Genomic DNA, 16,479 nt, shown 5'->3' with positions numbered 1-16,479 from the left:
AAGAAGAAGAAGAAGAAGAAGAAGAAGAAGAAGAAGAAGAAGAAGAAGAAAAGAGAAAGTAGCAAATAGCACATAGATTGGGGAAGAAAGTCAAATGTGAAGAATTATCAGCTCTGGTTTCCAAGTCAAAGTCCAAAACAGCCTAAAATGCAGCACTGCACAAGTGTGAATGTAAATAATCCAAAAGAAAGTCCTTATTTTGGATCAGAGGATCAGAAAAAGACACTTCCTCATGCTAAAGAGTATGGATAGCATCCTTCTTCTTTCTTTCTCTTTTTTCTCTTAGCCCTACCCCAAGGCCAGGCCCAGTCACAGAACCGCATTGTCACAGTGGTGGTGCTATGGGCACCTGAAAAATCATCTCCCTGGCTAGAGGAAATGTACAAAGGGACGAGACCCCTGTAGTCTGAAAGAAGTAATTTTTTCTCATTTCTTTTGCCACTTTGCCCTGAAGGCAGCTCTAGTCACATGGAACTGCATGCAAGTGTAGTGGTCTATAACTCTGAGACAAATCCATATTTCTGGCCAGAAGAACCAAGAACATAATTTCTAGGAGTGAAAGAATGAGAGGCCGGGCGCGGTGGCTCAAGCCTGTAATCCCAGCACTTTGGGAGGCCGAGACGGGCGGATCACGAGGTCAGGAGATCGAGACCATCCTGGTCTACACGGTGAAACCCCGTCTCTACTATAAAATACAAAAAACTACCCGGGCGAGATGGCGGGCGCCTGTAGTCCCAGCTACTCGGGAGGCTGAGGCAGGAGAATGGCGTAAACCCGGGAGGCGGAGCTTGCAGTGAGCCGAGATCGCGCCACTGCACTCCAGCCTGGGCGACAGAGCGAGACTCCTCCGTCTCAAAAAAAAAAAAAAAAAAAAAAAGAAAGAATGAGGCAAGTCCAGAAAATAAGGAAAAGGGAATCCCCTAATTCTGTGTATAACAAACACATGTCTCAGGTTCATGCCTTAGCTACACATTATAAATCAAAAATAAAATTCTAAGCCCCCAACCACCTGAATGGACCCCTCTTCTTGGCAAAGGGCACTCCAAAGTTAACCTGTAAAACTAGTTCAGGCTATGCGCTGGAAAGTGGGAGTCAGACACACCTCATTACTATTAATATCAACACAGACCTTAAGACTGATAGAACAGACTCTTTAAGTCTGATAAGAAACATACACAATCTATTTTCTCTAAAGCCTGCTACCTGGGGCCTCCATCTGCATCATAAACCCTTGGTCTCTGTAAGCCCTTATAACCCAGACATTCCTTTCTACTGATTCCAAGTCGTTAGATAATAACCAATTGCCAATCAGAAAATCTTTGAATCTGCCTATGACGTCGAAGCCCCCACTTCCAATTGTCCCACCTTTCCAGACCATACCAAGGTACATCTTACATGTACTGATTGATGTCTTATGACTCCCTAAAATGTATAAAACCAAGTTGTAGGTCACCCACCTTGGGCACATGTCGTTAGAACTTCCTGAGGCTGTGTCACAGGCATGTCCTTAACCTTGGAAAAATAAACTCCTAAACTGAGACTTGTCTCAGATGCTTTTGGTTTACAGCATCCTTTGAAAAATGAACTACAACAAAAACCACTTCCAAGTCCCAAACTAACCCCTATGTAGCAAATACAAGGGCAGACCCAAACACCACAGAAAAGGCTTTGAAAGCTGACACTGACATCAGAATTATCATCCATGGAAAGCAAGACAAAGCCCCTGGCCTTTACGTAACTGATTTGTCTGCTAAAATAAAAACTAAACATTATCCAGAGACGTAATGTTTAAACTGTCTAGGATGCAATCCAAAATTACTCAATATATGAAGAGCCAGGAACATCAGATTAATTATCAAGGGAAAAGACAATCAGTTCTTGCCATTCCCAAATCACCCAGTTGTTGGAAGTATTGAAGACTTTAAAGCAGTTACTGTAACCATTGTCCATGAAGCAAAGGTGAACCCTTTTTTTTTTTTTTTTTTGAGACAGAGTTTTGCTCTTGTTGCCCAGGCTGGAGTGCAATGGCGCAATCTCAGCTCACTATAATTTTTGCCTCCCAGGTTCAAGTGATTCTCCTGCCTCAGTCTCCCGAGTAGCTGGGACTACAGGCGCCTGCCACCACGTCTGGCTAATTTTTGTATTGTTTTAATAGAGGCAGGGTTTCATCATATTGGTCAGGCTGGTCTCGATCTCCTGACCTTAAGTGATCCGCCCGCCTTGGCCTCCCAAACTGCTGGGATTACAGGCGTGAGCCACAGTGCCTGGCCAAACCCTTTTCAAATGAATGGAAAGATAGGAGTTCTCAGCAGAGAAATAAAACAAAACAAAAATATAATCAGGGCCCTGTCCTCCCTCTCCCTTAGGAGGGCAGACGGGTCCACTAAAAATTAAAAAATAAAGAAATCTAACTGAATCAAAATTTTAGAACTGTAAAATACAATCAATATCTGACATACAGAATCCACTGACAGGCTCATTGGCAGAATGTCAATGACAGAAAATCAGTGAATTTGAATACAGAGCAATTGAAATTAGCTAATCTGAACAACAGAGAAATAAAAGATTGGAAAAAATAATAAACAGAATGCCAGTGAACTGTGGAACAGTATCAAAAAGCCTAACATTCATGTTATTGAAGACCTAGAAAGAAAGGAGAAAAATCATTTAAAGAAATAACGGCTAAAAATTCCCCAAATTTGGTAAAAGGCACAAATCTACAGATTTAAGTATCTCAGCAACACCAAAAAGGATATACTCAAAGAAAACCATGCCCAGATACATTATAATCAAATTGTTGAAAACCAAAGGCCAAAAAAAAAAAAAGAACGAACGAAAAGACAAAACACCTTAAAAGTAGCCAGAGAAAAAATGATGCATTACTTATAGGGAAATAATGATTCAAATGACCGAACTTCTCATCAGAAATCATGGAGACCAGAAGACAGTGGAACAACATCTTTAAAATGCTTCAAGAGAGCTGTCACCCAGAATTCTATAAACAGGAAAAAAAAAAAAAGTTTTGAAATAATGGTGATATAAAGACTTTCTCAGATGAAGGAAATAAGAGAATTCATTGCCAGCAGAACTATTCCTAAAGAAATGCTAAAGGAAGTTAGGAAGAAGAGAAATAATATCAGAGAGAAACTTGGAACTTCAGTAATGAAGAAAATACAACAGAAATGGTTATCTAGGTAAATATAATAGACTAAAAGTAGTAGTCTTTTAAGTTCTTTAGAATATGTTTGACTGCGGTTACAGTATTGTCTGGTGGGGCTTTCAAAATATACAAATGAAATGCACGTGGCAACTATTACATAAGAAGGGAATATAAAGGGACTTGTACGGTTGTGAAGTTTCTATATGTTACTTGAAGAGAGAAAGCATTAATTCTAATCGATTGTGAAGGTATGCTATATGTAAAAATATATAGTAATCCTGAGAGAAAACACTAAAAAAATACAAAGAGACACATTCAAAAATCCAAAACGTAAATTAAAATGGAACACTAAAACATATTCAAATAACCCAAAAGAAATCAGGAATGGAGAACAGAAGGGGAAATAAATAACAGAGGGAACTCACAGAAAACAAATGATAAACTGTAGTCTTAAATCATATCAATAATAATATGAAATGTAAACAGTCTAAATATGCCAATTAAAAGAGAGGTATTAACAGAGTGGCTTTTTTTAAAAAGACAAATTGTGTGCTCTCTATAATAAATCTATTTAAAACATAATTATATAGGCATGTTAAAAGTAAAACAAGTACTTAATGTACAATGAAAATAGTTAAAATTGTAAACTTTATGTGTATTTTACCTCAATAAAAAAAATTAAGTAAAAGGATGGGACTTCCATTTCCAGCCAAGATAGAGTAACAGTAACTGGATTTACTCTCCCACCTGAAACAACCAAAAACTACACAAAATCTAGAAAACAATGATTTTTAAGATTCTAGAAACCAGGCACTGAAGGACAGTAATCCCCAAGAGAAAGGAAACAAAGGAGTTTACTGCCTAGAGAGTTTCCAGGCAACTGTACAGGAAGGGGGAGCCAAAGAAGATACCTCAATGGTAAATAAGCATATGTACAGATACTCAAAATCCTTAGTAATTAGGGAAATGCAGACTAGGACAATAAACTATTATGGCCCACATATTAAAATGCCTACAATTTCAAAGACTGATGCCAAGTGCCAATAAGGATGTAGAGCAACTTGAACTCTTTTTTTTTTTTTTTTTTTTTGAGACGGAGTCTCGCTCTGTCGCCCAGGCTGGAGTGCAGTGGCCAGATCTCGGCTCACTGCAAGCTCCGCCTCCCGGGTTTACGCCATTCTCCTGCCTCAGCCTCCCGTGTAGCTGGGACTACAGGCGTCCGCCACCTCGCCCGGCTAGTTTTTTTGCATTTTTTAGTAGAGACGGGGTTTCACCGTGTTAGCCAGGATGGTCTCGATCTCCTGACCTCGTGATCCGCCCGTCTCGGCCTCCCAAAGTGCTGGGATTACAGGCTTGAGCCACCGCGCCCAGCCGACCAACTTGAACTCTTTAGATGAGAACGAACTCGTATACACTGCTCATGAGAATTAAAAATGGTACAACTGTGCAAAAAAGTTTGACAGTTCTTAAAACATTTTACATATACCTATCATGTAACCCTCCTATTCCAGTCCTAAGTATTTACCCAAGAGAAATGAGAGCATATGTGTACATAAAGACTTGTACACTAATGTCCACAGCAACTTTATTTGTAATAGCCAAAACCTTAAAACAACACAAATGTGAACGCATAAACGTAGTACACCCATTCAATGGGACACTATTCCACAATAAAAAGGAATAAACTATTGATATACACAGTAACAGGAATTAATCTCAATATAAATTTTGTTTGAAAGTATACAGATGAGGCCAGGTAATCCCAGCACTTTGGGAGGCCGAGGTGGGCAGATTACAAGTCAGGAGATCAAGAACATCCTGGCCGACATGATGAAACCAGGTCTGTACTAAAAATAAAAATTAAAAAATTAGCCGATATTGTGGCACACGCCTATAGTCCCAGCTACTGGGGAGGCTGAGACAGGAGAATCGCTTGAACCTGGGAGGCAGAGGTTGCACTCAGCTGAGATCGTACCACTGCACTCCAGCCTGCATCTCAAAAAAAAAAAAAGTATACAGATGAAAAGAGTATATCTAAAACATTTATCACTTCTTTGTGTTGAGAACATTTCAAGTCTTCTAGCTATTTTGAAACATACAATAAATTCCTTTTTTTTTTTTTTGAGACAGTCTCACTCTGTCACCCAGGCTGGAGTGCAGTGGCTTAATCTTGGCTCACTGCAACCTCCGTCTCCCGGGTTCAAGCAATTCTTGTGCCTCAGCCTCTCGAGTAGTAGCTGGGACTACAGGCTCGCGCCATCACACCTGGCTAATTTTTGTACTTTTAGTAGAGACAGGGTTTCGCCATGTTGGCCAGATTGGTCTCGAACTCCTGACCTCAGGTGATCTGCCCACCTCGGCCTCCCACAGTGCTGGGATTACAGGTGTGAGCCACAGCACCTGGCCACATGCAATAAATTCTTAACTATAGCCACTCTATTATGCTAACACTTTAACTTATTCCTCCTAGCTAACTGCATTTTTGCACCCATTAACCAAGCCACTCTTCATTCTTCCTCATACCCGACCCTTTCCAGCCTCTGGCAACCATCATTCTACTCACTCCCTCCATGAGATCAATTTTTTTAGCTCCCACATATGAGTGAGAAAATGTAATATTTGTGCCTGGCTTATTTCACTTAACATGTCCTCCAGTTCCATCTGGCTTGCTCCCAAATGTCTGAAGTGATGGCTATCCCAATTACCTTGACTTGATCATTACCCATTCTATGAATGTATTAAAATATTATGTGTACCCCATAAATATGTACAACTTTTATATATCAGTAAAATATATATATATATATATCCTGTATAATTTCATTCATATAAAATTCTGGAAAAATGTAAACTAATCTAAAATGTCAGAGAGCAGATCAGTGATTTCCTGAAGATGGAGGTGGGGCTTCAGGAGGGGTGAGAGGAAGGGATGACCGAGGAACATGAGGAAATATTTAGGAGTGATGAATTCTAAACAAAGCCCAGGCCGCACGCAGTGGCTCAAACCTGTAATCCTAATGCTTTGGGAGGCCACGGCAGGTGGATCACTTGAGCCCAGGAGTTTGAGACTAGCTGGGCAACATGGCGAGACCCTGTCTCTATGCAAAACAATACAAAAATTAGCCAGGCATGGTAGTGCGTGCCTGCAGTTCCAGCTACTCAGGAGGCAGAAGAATCACCTGAACCCAGGAGGAAGCGGTTGCAGTGAGCTGCACTCCAGCATACGCAACAGAGTGAGACTGTCTCAAAAACCAACAAAAGAAAACCACAGCCCAAATCCTAGCAGATTAACATAAATCCTCATACTAAAGGCATATTTACCTCAGTTCCTATTACCTGATACATGCCCAGCATTTTTTTTTTTTTTTTTTTTTAGACACAATATCTTGCTCTATCTCCCAGGCTGGAGTGCAGTGGCACAATTATAGCTCACTGCAGACTCGAACTCCTGGGCTCAAGCAATCCTCCCACCTCAGCTGCCTGAGTCGTTAGGACCACAGGCATGCACCACCAGGCCCTGTCAATTTTTTTTTTTAGAGATGAGGGTCTCACTATGTTGCCCAGGCTGGTCTTCAACTCTTGACCTCAAGCAATCCTCCCACCTCAGCTTTCCAAAGCACTAGGATTACAGGTAGGAGCCACCACACTCAGTCCATGTCCAGCTTTCAACATAACACCTCAAGCATGCTAAAAGGCAAAACATACCACACATACACACAATTTGAAGAGACAAAGCAATCAGAATCAAACCCAGATGTAACACAGATATTGAAATTATCAGACAGAAAATTTTAAGTAACCATGATTATTATGTGAAGGGCTCAAATGGAAAAAGTAATGCAAGAATAGATGGGTAATATAAGTAGAGAGATGGAGACCCTAAGAAAGCATCAAAAGGAAAGCTAGAAATTAAAAAACACAGTAACAACAGAAATGAAGAATGTCTTCAGTGGGCTCACCTGTGGCCTGACGTGACTGAGAAAAGAATCAGTGAGCTTGAAAATATGCCAACAGAAACTTCCCAAACTAAAATGCAAAGGGAAAAAAAGACAATGCATCCAAGAACTGAGGGACAATGTCAAAAATGTGTAACATATGTGTCATTGGAATACCTAAAAAGAAGAGAGAACAGAGCAGAAGAAATATTTGTAGAAATAATGGCCAAGAACTTTCCAAATTAAGGGTAGATACCAAACCATCGATCCCAGAAACCCAGAGAACACCAAACAGGATAAATACCAAAATCTACACTGATGCATATCATATTCAAACTGCAGAAAATCAGCGATCAAGAGGCAAAGTTGAAAAGCCAGGGGAGTGGAGAGAAACACCTTACCTACAGAAGAGCAAAGATAAGAAATACAGCAAACTTCTCATCAGAAACCATCTGAGCAAAGGAGAGTAAAGTGAAGTGTTTGGTGTTGAAAGGGAAAAAAAAAAATGCTGGGATTACAGGCGTGAGCCACTGCACCAGGGCCAGGTGCAGACGCTCACACCTGTAATGCCAGCACTTTGGGAGGCCAAGGCAGGAGGATCACTTGAGGCCAGGAGTTTGAGACCAACCTGATCAACATAGCGAGATCCCATCTCCACAAAAAATAAAAATAAACAAATTAGCTGGGCATGGTGCTGTACACTTCTGGTCCCAACTGAGGTGGAAGGAACTCTTGAGCCCAGGAGTTGCTACAGTGAGCTATGACTGTACCATTGCACTCCACCTTGGGTGACACAACCTCATCTTAAAAAAAAAAAAAAAGGAAAAGAAAAGAAATTGACTTTTATGTTTAAAACTTTCTAATAAAGAAAATCCCAGATAAAGATGGTTTTGCTGGCATATTCTACCAAACATTTAATGAAGAAATAGCACCAATTCTATACAATTTCTTACATAAAATATAACAGAAGGGAATCATTTTCAAATGGCTTTAGACAGCAGAATTACCTTGATATCAAAACCAGACAAAGACATTATAAGAAAATTAAACTATGTTCCTCATGAACATAGAAAAAAAAATCAGCAAAATATTAGCCAATTGAATCTAGCAATATATAGAAAGAATAATACACTACTACCAATGGGGATTATCACGGGAATGCAAGGAGGGTTCCACATCAAAAAAAAATCAGTACAATCCATCCTATAAACAGATTAAAGAAAAAAAACTATATAAGCAGGCTGGGCGCAGTGGCTCACGCCTGTAATCCCAACACTTCGGGAGACCGAAGTAGGCAGATCACCGGAGGTCAAGTGTTCAAGACCAGCCTGGCCAACATGGTGAAGCCCTTTCTCCACTAAAAATACAAAAATTAGCCGGGCGTGATGGTGGGCACCTGTAATCTCAGCTACTCAGGAGGCTGAGGCAGGAGAATCACTTGAACCCGGGAGGAGGAGGTTGCAGTGAGTCGAGATTGTGCCACTGCATTCCAGCCTGGGCGACAGAGTGAGACCTTGCCTCAAAAAAACAAAAATTGGCCAGGTGCAGTAGCTTACACCTGTAATCCCAGCACTTTGGGAGGCCAAGGCAGGTGGATCACCTGAGGTCAGGAGTTCAAGGCCAGCCTGGCCAACATGGTGAAACCCCGCCTCCACTAAAAATGCAAAAATTAGCCAGGCGTGGTGGCACATGCCCATAATGCCAGCTACTCGGGAAGCTGAGACAAGAGAATCACTTAAACCTGGGAGTCAGAGGTTGCAGTGAGCCGAGATCACGCCACTGCACTCTAGCCTGGGCGACAGAGGGAGACTCTAAAAAAAAAAAAAAAGTATATCAATTGATTCACAAAAATTACTTGACAAAACTCAACATCAATACATGATAAAAACTCAGTCAGGCACAGTGGCTCACGCCTGTAATTCCAACACTTTGGGAGGCTGAGGCGGGCCGATCATGAGGTCAGGAGTTCAAGACCAGCATGGCCAAGATGGTGAAACCCCATCTTTACTAAAAATACAAAAATTAGCCAAACGTGATGGCAGGTGCCTGTAATCCCAGCTACTTGGGAGGCTGAGGCAGAGAATTGCTTGAACCCAGGAGGCTGAGATTGCAGTGAGCCAAGATCATGCCACTGCACTCCAGCCTGGACAACAGAGTAAGACTGTGTCTCAAAAGGAAAAAAAGGCCTGGCGCAGTGGCTCACGCCTGTAATCCCAGCATTTTGGGAGGCCGAGGCAGGTGGATCACGAGGTCAGGAGATCGAGACCATTCTGGCTAATACAGTGAAACCCCATCTCTACTAAAAGTACAAAAAATTAGCTGGGCGTGGTGGCAGGTGCCTGTAGTCCCAGCTACTCGGGAGGGTGAGGCAGGAGAATGGTGTGAACCTGGGAGGTGGAGCTTGCAGTGAGCCGAGATCGCACCACTGCACTCCAGCCTGGGCAACAGAGCAAGACTCGTCTGAAAACAAAAAAACCTGGCAGGTAAAATAATTGTTAATGGTGATAAACTAAATGTTCGCTCTTATGATTGGGAATAAGACAATGGGTCCACTCTCACCACTCCTGCTCAAGATTGTACTGGAAGTCTTAGTGCAACAAGGCATGAAAAAGAAATAAAAGCCACACACATTCAAAAAGAAATATAAGTGTCCATATTCACAGTGACTGTCTACGTAGGAAATCTCAAAGACTCCACCAAAGGCCCCTAAGTGAGTTTAGCAAGATTAAAATAAGGATTTATCTTCATGCTCAAAGAGAAAAAAAGATGTAAGGTTAACATACAAAATTTAATCACATGTCTATATACTTCTATGAATTGTTGGGAACCAAAATTATAAAAAAAATCATTTATAATAGCTCCAAAAATATAATGCTTGGATTTATCTAATCTAATAAAACACATATCTAATAAAACATGAGCAGAATACATATTCTGAAATATACAAAATGCTAATGACCAAAATAAAAAGATACAAATAGAAAGATATATCATGTCTATTGATTGGGAGACTCAATATAGCTAAATACTCCCCAAATTGGTCCATAAATTAAATGTCATTTGAATCAAAATCCCAGCAGAATTTTAGAAGAGACAAGGTGATTCTAAAATTTATGTAGAAAAGCAAAGGAACTAGAATAGCACAGTTCTGAAGATTAAAAAATGTTGAAAGACTCACATAACTCAATTTTAAGAATTACTATAGGCCGGGCGCGGTGGCTCACGCCTGTAATCCCAGCACTTTGGGAGGCCGAGGCGGGCAGATCACAAGGTCAGGAGATCGAGACCACGGTGAAACCCCGTCTCTACTAAAAACACAAAAAATTAGCCGGGCGCAGTGGCCGGCGCCTGTAGTCCCAGCTACTCAGGAGGCTGAGGCAGGAGAATGGCGTGAACCCGGGAGGCGGAGCTTGCAGTGAGCTGAGATCCGGCCACGGCACTCCAGCCTGGGCGACAGAGGGAGACTCCGTCTCAAAAAAAAAAAAAAAAAAAAAAAAAAAATTACTATAAAGCTATAGTAATCACAACAGTATGACATTAGTGAAGATTAAAAACACAGACAAATTGATCACAATAGAATGTCCAGAAATAGATCTCCACAAATATGACTAATTGCTTTTTTTTCCCACAAAGATGCAAAGGCAATTTAATGGAGAAAGAGTAGTCTTTTTTTTCTTTTTTTTTTTTTTTTGAGACGGAGTCTTGCTTTGTCACCCAGGCTGGAGTACAGTGGCACTATCTCGGCTCATTGCTAGCTCCACCTCCTGGGTTCACACCATTCTCCTGCCTCAGTCTCCCGAGTTGCTGGGACTACAGCTGCCCGCCACCACGCCTGGCTAATTTTTTGTATTTTTAGTAGAGGCGGGGTTTCATCATGTTAGCCAGTATGGTCTTGATCTCCTGACCTCGTGATCCGCCTGCCTCGGCCTCCCAGAGTGCTGGGATTACAGGCATGAGCCACCACGCCCGGCCAAGAGTAGTCTTTTTTTTTTAAATGGTGTTGGGATAATTGGACATCTATCAGAAAATGTAAAAAGGAGGACTCTCAGCCTAAACTTCGTACCTTATAAAAAATTAACCCAAAATGGATTACAGCTGTAAATGTAAAATGTAAAACTTTAAGAACACAAGAGAAAATTTTCCATAATATTGGAAGAAATACTTCTTAGATAAAACACTAAAAGCATTATCCATGAAAATGAAAGAAAAAATTAATTTACTTCAAAATTTAAAACTTGTGCACAGTGGCTCACGCCCGTAATCCCAGCACTTTGGGAGGCTGAGGCGGGCAGATGAGGTCGGGAGTTCGAGACCAGACTGACCAACATGGAGAAACCCCATCTCTACTAAAAATACAAAATTAACTGGGCATGGTGGTGCATGCCTGTAATCCCAGCTACTCCAGAGGCTGAGGTAAGAGAATTGCTTGAACCTGGGAGGCTGAAGTTGCGGTGAGCCAAGATCACGCCATTGCACTCCAGCCTGGGCAACAAGAGCAAAGCTCTGTCTCAAAACAAAAAACAAAAAAAACTTTTGCTCAGTGAAAAAAAACATTAACAGAATGTAAAAGCAAGTCACAGAATTGGAGAAAATATATGCAGATCACATTCTAGAAGGGACTTGTATCAAGACTATTATTGAGAATTCTCAAAATTAAATAGTAAGTAAACAAACCCAATTAAAAATGGACAAAGGACTTGAACAAACACAGCATCAAAGAAGATATAATGATAGCAAGTGAATGTATTAAAAGATGTTCAATATAATTAGCCATTAGGAAAATGCAAATTAAAACCACAATGAGATATCACTATGCCCCTGTTAGAAATGCTAAAATTAAAAATCCTGGCAACACCAAGAGCTGGCAAGAATGACGAGGAACTGGAACACTCATACACTGCTTGTTGGAATGAGAAAAATACAACCATGCTGGAAAACAGTTTGGCAGTTTCTTATAAGGTAAACATATACTTACCTAATCGTCCAGCAATCCCACTCCTGGGTATTTGCCCTAGTGAAATTAAACCTTATGCTCACACAAAAGCATGTACACAAAGGTTCACAGCAGTTTTAATTGTAATAGCCAAAAACTGGAAACAACCCAATGTGCTTCAAAGGGTAAATGGATAAACACAAACTGCTGTAATTCCAGCAGTGAAAAGGAACAAGCTGTTGATAGCCCCAACCACTTGTACAAACTCAGAGACATTAGGTTGAGTAATAGAAGCCAGTCTCAAAATGTTATATGCTGTATAGTCTCATTTATTTGACATTCTGTTTTTTTTTTTTTTTGAGATAGAGTTTCACTCTGTCACCCAGGCTGGAGTGCAGTGGTGCGATCTTGGCTCACTGCAAGCTCCACCTACCGGGTTCATGCCATTCTCCTGCCTCAGTCTCCCGAGTAGCTGGGACTACAGGCACCCGCCACCATGCCCGGCTAATTTTTTTGTATATTTTAGTAGAGATGGGGTTTCACCTTGTTAGCCAGGATGGTCTTGATCTCCTAACCTCGTGATCCACTCGCCTCGGTCTTCCAAGGGGCTGGGATTACAGGCATGAGCCACTGCGCCTGGCTATTTGACGTTCTTAAAAGACAAACAACATAATATTTAAATACGCAAAGGATTTGAACAGATACTTCACCAAAGAAGATACACAGATGGAAAATAACCACATGAAAGATATCCAACACCATTATCCACTAGGAAATACAAATTAACACTAAAATGAGATACCACCACACATTTATTTAAATGGATCAAATTTAAAATACTGATAATAACAAGTGTTACAAAGGATGTGGAGTGACTAGAAGTCTCATAAATTGCTGATGGGGATGCAAAATGGTACAGCTGCTTCAGAAAATAGTTTGGCAGCTTCTTATAAAGTTCAACATATGACCCAGCAATCTGGCTCCTTGGTATTTAACCTAGAGAAGTGAAAAAGTATGTCCACGAATATTGAGAGTAGTTTTATTTATTTATTTATTTATTTATTTTTGAGACAGAGTCTTACTCTGTCATCCAGGCTGAAGTGCAGTGGTGCCATCTCGGTTCACTGCAACCTCCGCCTCCTGGGTTCACACAATTCTCCTGCCTCAGCCTCCTGAGTAGCTGGGATTACAGGCGCCTGCCACCACACCCGGCTAATTTTCTGTATTTTTAGTAGAGATGGGGTTTCACCATATTGGCCAGGCTGGTCTCTAACTCCTGACCTCAGGTGATCCACCCGCCTCGGCCTCCCAAAGTCCTGGGATTACTGGTGTGAGCCACCGCGCCTGGCTTCATAGTAGCTCTATATAGAGGTATCAAAAATTTGAAACAACCCAAATTTCTATCACAAAATGAATGGATAAACAAACTGGAATCCATTCATACAACAGAATACCACTCAACTGGAAAAAGGATGTGAAAATGTGAATGAATTTCAAAGACACTATGCTGAGTCGAAAAAGACAGTCTCAAAATGTTACATACTGTATGATTTCATACATGTGACATTTTCAAAAAGACAGTTCAGTGGCTGCCAGGGGTTAGGGATGGGGGAGGTCTGACCACAAAGGGGTACCAAGTGGATTGTTTTAGGGTAACAGACTATTCTGTATCTTGGTTGTGATGGTGGTTACACTAATCTATGTGTTATAATGTATACTTCACAGAACTGTCCATTCCCTAAAAAAAGTCAATTTCAATGCACAATTTAAAAAAATTTAGAACCCCATATGTCACAACAAAGAAGCTTATTTTGTGTAAGTTTTAAAAACAACTCAAAACAATCATGATCCTCTTTTTTTTTTTTTTTTTTTTTGAGACAGAGTTTTGCTCTTGTTGCCCAGGCTATAGTGCAATGGCACAATCTCGGCTTACCACAACCTCCCCGTCCCAGGTTCAAGAGATTCTCTTGCCTCAGCCTCCTGAGTAGCTGGAATTACAGGCATGTGCTACCATGCCCAGCTAATTTTGTATTTTTAGTAGAGGTGGGGTTTCTCCATGTTAGTCAGGCAGGTCTCGAACTCCCAGCCTCAGGTGATCTGCCCACCTCAGCCTCCCAAAGTGCTGGGATTACAGGCATGAGTTATCCTGCCCAGTATGATCCTCTTATTTGGGTCTATATGAGAAGCAAAGAGATGAAGGGCACAGGAAAGATCCCACATTTGGAGCCTAGGGTGACTAGAGAGCTGGAGCCCAGAATGGAGGGAGGCCTAGATGGGGAAGAGACCCAGGGGCTGGGGGATTGGTGGATGAGGTGACCCTAGAGGCCAGGTGGGCGCTGGGGCCTTGAGTACCACCAAGACCAGCTCAGCCTCTAGCCAGTGGGCAGGGAGGAGGCACCCCAGGGGCTGAGGAGCAGAGGGAGATGCCATTGAAGGGGAGGTTGGAGGATGCGCTGGGTGAGGGAGCTAGGGCAAGCATGGTGGAGTGAGCCTCCTGGAGCCGGGGTAAGGGATGAAGCACAGGGAGCAAGACACAGGCCCCTCAGGGCCACTGTGGGTGACCACTGAGCACAGAAGTACCAGCATCCTAGGGTACCATTTTCTCCCATCCCACCCCCACAATTCTCCACCTCCTCTACCAGAGTTTCCCCCAGAGGTTCTCAGTAGGCCCCTTGAGGGAGGGCTGGAAAAGGGAGAAGAAAGCAGGACTCAGTGAGGGTCCCAGTGGGACCAGCCCTCTGCTTGTGCTTCCAGGCCCACGGCCTGCAGAGGAGGGAACGCAGGTCTCCTGGGAATGGGCTGTTCTAAGGCAACCCTCAGCCCCTGCCTCAGGCATTTCTGCAGCAGGCCCAGCCCCATCCCCAGATAAGTGACCCTCACATGCAGCCCCTGGCACAGCAGCCTCCCAGGAGGACCCAGGAGTTTACTTGGTGGATCCTGCACCTTGGGAAGCCCCATGGCCCCCTTTAAAGATCTCTACCTGATCTATATCCACCTGTGGTCCTCACCTGATCTTATGCAGTCACCTTTGCTAGCCAGTCTCTTCCTTCATCTGGCTCCTTGCTGACAGAATCTGAGCATTTTCCTCGTTTGTGTCCCCAGATGCTAAAAAGTGCCAGCACAGAGCAAGTACTAAATAAATGCTCATTGGATGAATGAATATTATAAAGTAAAAGAGGACCAGATGCTTCTGTAAGGAGACCCAAGGCCCTAAAGTCCCAATACCCTTTTCTCCATGCCTAGGGACAGGTCCTGTCACTGTGCTTCCCTGTACCCAGTGTCCCCAGAAAGAGGTGGGGGTGAGCAGGAAGTGACTGGGCTGGGATTGAGGAAGCTCCGCATTGGGGAAGGTGGAGTTCAGCACTGGGAACTGGACAGCAGCCAGAAGAGCCAGCACTGGAAAAGTAGGGGTGGGGAAGACAAATAGGCAGAGACGTGCTAGACTAAGACGGGTTGAGAGAGGCAGGGCATTTAGCTGCCAGCCAACCCCATCCTGCACCAGCTACCCCTCTGTCTTACTCACCTCTGCCTGGGGTTTCTGTCCACACACTTCTCTAGTCAGGAGGCCCTGGAAAGTAGCTCCTTGAAGAAGATTCTCTTGTATTAGGCCTTTGCAGATGATTCCAAGACTGGGGGTGCTCTTCCCCCAGATCTTCTCAGCATTCAGGTCTCACGGGATGTCACTTCTCCAGAAACCTTACCCAGCCTTTGTCCTCTCACTCTGCTTGACCTCTTCATAACACTAATCATCTGGATTTCCATTGTGTCTGCTTATTTACATGCTTTATACCTTCAGAGGGTAGGTTTCTTGAATGTAGGAGCTATTTCTTGTTCATTTCTGTATCCCCATAACCTAGAACAGGAGCTGGGGCTTCACTGGAACACAACAAAGTTTTGTTGGACGGATGGATGGATGGATGGATAGATGGATGGATCAATGGATGGATGGAGGGATATGCTACAAGGTGCAAGGGATAGTTTTCCAAGAGAAATTGGAGTTACACTTTCAGAAGGAAATGGGAATGAGCACCTGGCAGACCACACAACAGGCATCGAAGACATATTACTGTCACCATCTCCATAAAGTGGCCTCAACCCTTCTTGTTTGTGGGAAGAAGGTGGGCTGCCAGCCCTCTTGCCTTCACCTCCCTGATTTCTAGTTTCCCTTTTGAAGTTGGGATTGATGGTAGATTCCCCCAGAATGACAGTGATTTGGGTGGTTCAGAGGTTCAGACCGTACTCCTAGGCCCATTCTCAGGCAGGAGGGAAGAGTGGATACTGGCTGCTCATCTGTCATGCCAACCTCCTAATAGTGGCCAGGGGGCGGCCAGCTGCCGTGGCTCATGCCTGTAATCCCAGAACATTGGGAGGCCAAGGTGGGCAGATCAGTTGAGGCCAGGAGTTTGAGACCAGCCTGACCAACATGGTGAAACCTCGTCTCTACTAAAAAT

Source organism: Piliocolobus tephrosceles, chromosome 2 (assembly GCF_002776525.5).
Source record: "Piliocolobus tephrosceles isolate RC106 chromosome 2, ASM277652v3, whole genome shotgun sequence".
NCBI classification, from domain to species: domain Eukaryota; kingdom Metazoa; phylum Chordata; class Mammalia; order Primates; family Cercopithecidae; genus Piliocolobus; species Piliocolobus tephrosceles.
This window is presented reverse-complemented; position numbering follows the sequence as displayed.